Source organism: Simochromis diagramma, unplaced genomic scaffold (genome assembly GCF_900408965.1).
Source record: "Simochromis diagramma unplaced genomic scaffold, fSimDia1.1 OVJJ01000618.1, whole genome shotgun sequence".
Taxonomy (NCBI): Eukaryota; Metazoa; Chordata; class Actinopteri; order Cichliformes; family Cichlidae; genus Simochromis; species Simochromis diagramma.
Window position 1 is genome coordinate 9,706,306 of NW_024387423.1, and position 7,305 is coordinate 9,713,610.

Consider the following 7,305-nt stretch of genomic DNA (forward strand, 5'->3'; position numbering starts at 1 on the left):
AATTTATCTTACCAGTATACCATTTTGAGGAGAGATAGATAGGCTGTTGAATTTTGTTGGTATTATTTTACAGCAGCAGGATAAAGAATAAAAATAGTAGCTTATAATAATAATAATAATAATAATAATAATAATAATAAAACGTTAGAGTGATATGTATGAATTTAAGACAAATCTTATTCCTGACAGGTGTGTTTAGCTGTCACAGAAAGAAGACTTATTATACAGTTTAATAAAGAATGGCAGGAATAATTTCCTGAAGCGTTCTTTATGGGTTGAATCAGTCTGAGGGAGAAGAAGCTCTGCTGCCTCAGAAGTGTGGAGTGGAGTAGCTGTGATGGATTGTTCATGATGGAGAGCAGTTGTCCTTCGCTGACACAAACACCTCCACATACAGGCAAACGATGGTTCCTGCCTTGTGAATCATTTTGTTGATCCTGCTGGCATCTCAGGCACTGATGCTTTATGATGATGCATAGCAAACAGCAGGAAAGTAGATGGCACTTGCTACTACTGACAGGTAGTAGATCTCCAACATCTTGCTGCACAGATTAAAGGTTCTGAGCTTCCTTAGGAAATAGTCTGCTCATCCCTTCTTGTACACTATACTGCCGGTCCTTCAGTCTGTCAGTCAGGTGAATGCCCAAATGTAAAGTCATGGTTCTCAACTAATGTTCCCTAATAGCAAATACATTATTTCCAAGAAACGTGCATGATTTTTAAAGTGTAGTACTTCATTTTATTACTCCATGACAATATGGTTCTTTGTCATGGAGTAAAGGACATGAGTTTTACATACATTTTTACCCTTTTACTGTGTTGGTGCTTATGTGTGGAAATGAGCAAGGTTTTTTTTTTTTGTCTTTCCTTCACTGGTTTCTGAGAAGGATACATGACTGTGACCTGTAATAATTTCAGAATTCCAATAATTTCCTTGTGGTGTTTGTACAGTGAAACATTTCATTTATAAAGAGGGGTCCATGTGAACATATTGTTGAATGTGAAAACATGGGCTTTCCTCCAGACACCACCAATATTTCTGCTGTATGACTTCTTTATGGGACGAGAACGGTTTGAGGGCAAATAAAGTCATATTAACCACCACTTGCTTGCCGTCTAAATTTTAATGAAAACAACCGCATCATTTTCCAATTATTTTCCTTTTCCTAAAGGTTAGAATGTCTTCACTGTGCATCAAAACTATCCCTTGTCCACCTTCATTTCAGCAGCTGCCTCATAAAGGTGCCCATGTGTCTACCATACCCGGTCAACAACAGCCAATATCAGCTACTGAATAGCCCATCTCTAATGGGTTTCACTGCTACCTTGTTTTCCTGACAACCACACGGCGCTGTCTTGTATCCCCACACAATTCTCCCCTTGTTAGCGCCAGTCTCTCCCTCTTCCCCTTGCACTTCTCCCTGCCGCCTGACTGCAGGTAGAAATGAGTCATAAACAGACACCACTCACCGTGGCCAGTTTCTGTTTTACTGGGTGCTTCTGACACAGCCAGCTCTCGCTCAGTGGCAGCACGCTTTAAATGAAAAAGAAAAAAGCAAACACAGCTTCGACTCTCCTCAAACATCTTTTTTGTTGTCTGCTTGGTCTCACGAATGGTTGCAGTAAAAAAAAGGTATCCGTGAAAATTATTCGGTCTGTTTGGCAAGTATGATTAGGGAATTTGTTACTGTTAGCTCATTCATAGATTTAATATGAGGCCAGTTTGGCTGCCACTTAGCTCGCTTTATAAGATCACAATAAAATACCTTCTGTGTTACAATATTCTTTACTAGATTTTGCTGATATAAGCAGGCAGCAATGCTTCTTTTCTTTTCTTTATTGCTGTATTCATATTTTTTACATACTTCCGCTTGTACGCTTTTTTTTCTTGCAGGAGTTCTTCAGCTGTTTGAGCTGATCTTTTGTTTAATCCTTAAGTCTATTTCACTTTTAGGAACAATAGACCTTAAGCTTTTTTTAGAAACCACACTTCCAGTAAATATTTTATTTTTCCTGTCAAAATGTTAGGGACTGCACACAAAAAGTGCAGGAGATGGGAGAACAGGTCATAAAGGGGGCAGGGGTAATTTTGGATCTTGAATTAATATTTTTATTTCAGCTTTCCTTTACATAGTAACGCTGCTATAAGTTCAATGTGAGGTACTCGATTAAACGTAATGTACCAGTATATGACAGAAGCAATATAGCATCATTATTCTGACATGTGAGAGTGGTTTTCTGTGTCTACAGGAGAGTTCAAAGAAGACCTTAATCGCCTCGAGAACAGGCTCACTTTTTCACAAAGTGAAGCGTGCCTTCTCACAGCCCTATTAATTTTCATCCAGTTACCGTGAAGGAAAAAACCTCCATATGGTCTTCCAACCTAATTTATTGCAAAATGATCAAAACCCAGTAATTGCTCCTTCATTAAACATAAATATGTGGAATATATTGTCCATTTAAAGTGTAATGTGAGTTGTGTACTTGCATTTTATGTGCAGGCCATAATACTTGTTATTACACAATATTGAATTAGGAAGCAGTGGTGAAAAAAAAGTCTTCACTGGGGCAGACAAAGCCAATAAGCATTCTCAGATAGGTTAAATGATGTAGAAATGATGTATTTTAAACAGGGCTTCAAGGGCCAAGTTGGATTGGTTTCTTTTGCTTCAACTAGCCAATCCTCACAAAAAAAGGTACTTGGGAGGTAGTATTTTGGGAAATGTGAAGGGGAATTCTCTTTCCTCTCTTTTGACTTTGTTTCAGTTTTCTTCTCCAAAGCCACAGTAATGTTATTTTGCTAATAACATATCGATCTCGCAAAAATATGTTAAACCGGTTCTTTCATCCAGACCTAAGAGTCTCTGAATGGTCATAGTATAGGGCATAAAAGAAAAAAAAAGAGATTTTCTCTTTGAAAGTGATCAGTTGCTATCATTTTTCTGTTGAACACAACCTCAACCATTGTTTTTTAATTTCAAACAGAAGTCTCAGAATACATAGCCGTGAACATTAAACAGCCCAAGACAGTGAACACTGAGCTATGTTCAACTCATTTCTTTTCAAATGTCCACAAGTAATATCACCTTATAATGTGTGATCTACATCAGATGTTCATCAGTCATAGGATAAGTAAACCTCAGTTAGACAACCAAAGACAATAGATGAAAATGTGCTGAAAAAGGGAGACAGGCATCAGATGTGAATCAGAATCACAATCAGAAAGGGTTTTATTGCCAAATGTTGAGCAGGTTTACAACATTAGGAAATTGCTGCGGCACTTAGTGCGAAACGTGCTGTAAGACAAACACTTAAATAAACATAAAAATAAAAATTAAAAGTGCTAAGCAGATTGATATATACATGTACGCAGGTGATGATCAGTGCAAAAATGGAACAGATGCAGAGAACACAGTGTAGGGTCATGTGTTTGTGGTGGGAACAGTTTTATGGTTGTTGTTCATGAGTCCAACAGCAGAGGGGAAGAAACTGTTCTTAAGGTGAGAGGTTCTGGTCCGAATGGACCAGAGCCTCCTGCCTGAGGGGAGCAGGTCCAACAGACTGTGTCCAGGGTGAGAAGGGTCAGCTGTGATCCGAGCTGCACGCCCCAGTGTCCTGGAGGTATACAGGAGGTGTGAGGTTAAATGCCACCGTCATGGCTGTCTACTGAATATTAAGCTGGAATTAGAGCTGACTATCTTAGCTTAGCTTAGCTTAGTTTAAATTATCTTTGTTTCATTTAGCTCAACATGAGAACTACAAATGGGGAAAATGACTGTAATTGGCATAAATGATTATATCAAGCCACAGTTACTTCGTGGAAGTCACTGCTCAAGGAAAAAGGAAAATTCAACACAAACCGGTATGAAAGCTAGAGTTTTACACTTGAGCTCTGTATGAACTAAAGAAATAAGATACGTTGTGTTTATTGGTGGGACTTTAGCAGCTCTAGTAGGAAGATTTTATTACCTTGGCACAGAGGCTGGGTTGGCTAGGCGTTTCCCTGTTTTTTCCAATCATCAGCCAGAGCTAACCTAGCAGGCAGTTGGCCGTAGCTTCATATTTACCAAACAGATATTAGCCTGAATCTATAAAGCCTGAACCATGAAATAATTACCAAGAAATAAATCTAATCATTTTTAACCTTTAGTGTGTTTATTGATCTTTCTGATAAATAAAAAAATATATGAATTTACATTTATGAGTTTTAATTTCTATCATTTTTGCTACATCCACCACCTTTGTTCAATTTATGGTTTTAAAATTAAAAAACAGTGCAATTTATTTATTTATTTTCAGGAAAAAGGTCACAAAAACTAATTACAAAGTTAGAAATGTGTCATTCCCCTCATTGTTATTAACAAATGGAAAGGATTTCTTTTCTGAGGTTGAGGCTTGTTAATTGTTTTTGCACCCAGTCCTACTGTGATAGTTGTCTCTCAGATTTAATTCCGATCCTCTGTGTGGATATATTTCATGGTGGTCTGCTATCTAACTTAACTATGTCCTGCCAATGTTTCTTCAGCTTTGCCTTCTCCTTCTGCCAAGGTGCTTCACGGTCACCCCACCCAACAGAGTAACTAATGATTTTCTCCTGTCAGCTCTCAATGGTACACAACCAGGGGTAGTGAATGAAGAGGTCTGGGCTCAAAGGATTATCAAAACTTTAAACAAAGCCCATAAAATGTGGAGTAAATATAAACAGTCATCCACCATTTATGCCTCTGTAAATCAAAGCATGTGTGTTTTTGTAGGATGAAGCAGTTGCAGGCAGTGACGGGTTTGACCACACGTAACATCCAGGTTCAATACTGGGATGTTGTCAGGAACAGCAACACATTTCAGCATGCACACGAGCTATCTATCACTCTACATGTTTGTCTTGCAGAAAATACTTTTCGGCCTTAATGGGATAAACTCAAAGGGCGCTGGAGAGATGGGCCAAATATTCCATGAAAAACCTCAGCTCTTTGGTTCCCTGAAAGCTTTCTTGGTCAACAAATGAATCCAAGAGTGGGAGAGGAGATGACAGTGCCAAAGACACCCACCACTGGCCTCAGTCTAATATCTGTCAAAATATAAATCAATAAGATCTGAAGACAAATGACTCGGTGCTGAAGGTTGCAAAGCCAAGCATCCCTGAGCTGAATCTGAATTCCGGCATCTCATATGAATTTCAATGATTCTTTTTGTAAACTTTTTAGATATGCATCACCTCGCTCTGTTTGCATGTCAGGTTATAAATCAGCAGCCCACACTCCTGATTCAGGGCCCAGTGCTGACTTCAGCACCGTCACACTCTACGGCAACGAGATGAAGGTTATCGACCAGGCCCATGGGCCAGAAAACGATACAAACTCCCAGTGTGCACCCAGTGGCACCGGGCAGAACATCTGTGCAACTGCACAAGTCACCTTGATTTGTTTTCAAAACACATCAGCAATAACACAGAGGATACACAAGGGAGCTGATCAGTTTTTGACCCATGTAATCCTTCCTCAACAAGCACTGTTTCCATGTTTGCTCCTTTTGTTATGCACAGCTTCACTTTTCCTCTCTGTAATTTTCTTTGAAAACATGACATTAGAGAGAATGCGGCACTATCTCCAAATTTGCGGCCATGATTATTCTTACCAGAAAGAGAAAAAAGGGAAATCTGATAACTCCAGATTATGTTGTAAAGTTACAGGCATGTGCTGCACTTGGGCGATTTGAATTTTTTTTTTTTTTCCGTGGATTTGAAATTCTGTAATAACTGCTATGTGTATTTGTGCACTAGACAAAAAAAATTCTCTTGCAGCCATGGAAAGAAAGTAATACTGGTGAACAATACCCGTGCCTTCCATGATTGGCAAACCTCAACTCATACCCCCTGGGAAGTTGTAGAAGTGCTTTATATTTCAAATTCTACCCACACACACACAAAAAAAAGAAAAGAAAATGCTGCTGGAATGGATGAGCTCCACCAGCTGCCGAGACTTAGAGTGAAGATGATGTGATTCTTGGATTGGACTGAGAAGACATTTTCAATATTTGGCTCGGAGGTGTCAAAATTGTCATGCCACTGCCAAATGCTCTCTTAGAGATCAAACATTCTCTTTAATAAGACTGCCCGAGGGTTATGTAAGCTTAAACTCAAATATAAAGTCTTCCAATATGACTTCTTTCATTATTATTATTACACATTTCAGGAGGAGCGGAGCTACATGCTCATTTGGAAGTGAATAGATGGAACTGTCAAGAGTTTGTAGAAATCACCTGCAGACTGAGCTGAAGTCTGCTGGAGGTAATCTCACGCACAGTAATGTGGATTTAGCAAGAAAGGATGATTGGATGTTAAACCAATCCAGCAATACATAATATACTACATGTGGTAATACTCCAATCCACAATGAGCAATCAGGCTACTACACAAGGTGTCAGGGGAGCAATACATCTTAAGGCCCGTGCTGTGTGAGCACCGTCAATTACCAATGCAGTGCTGCTCTGACATGAGACTGAATATTGTTTTTGGCATCGAAGGCAAGAGGGAGAAGAGCAAGACAGTGAGCAAGCCTAATTGTGATGTGCCATAATTTCCCGCTCAGGGCCTCTCAGTCATATGGGTGAGGTCAAAGGTGCAATAGAGGGAGTCCATCAGAGGCTGAAGTCATCTGTACAGAGTTATTCGGTGTGAGGTGAAGTCAACTTGGTCAGACAGGAGACCTAATCAGATTTCAAAGTAAATACAGTGCCGCCGGCTCCAGAAGACTGAGTCCAAACATTGCTGCTAATTGCATCTGTCTTCATTTTCCGCATCTCACTGTACAACAGCAGCGAAAGAGAAACCTAGATGGAACAGGGACTATTTCAAAACCGCAGAGAGCACCTCAACGTTACCTCAATTTTTAGGTCGTAACTGTTCATTTTAGAGATTGCCAACTCTGATTGCTTCTGTCAGAAATCAAAATATAATGCCTGTGAAGTGTTTCTACTGGAATATTTCTTTCTTCTTCTTCTTCTTCTTCTTCTTCTTCTTCTTCTTCTTCTTCTTTATACACGGAGACTGAAAAGGAAAATATATATAGTCTTGTCCCGTTTGCCTTATGTGGGACAGAGCATGGAAACCTACGTAAGCACAGTCAAGTAGCACAATTTGCTGCAACTGATCTCCTGTATTGTGACATTTCTGTACAGGAGAGCTGCTCCAAGTTAAACAGACGCCTTATGTCAAGAGGCTTTTTCTTTTTTTACCATCCCCACATCCAGCTGCATCTCAAAGTTATGGACGGCTTGTTCACAGAGTGCTTTTACCATCATGTCCTG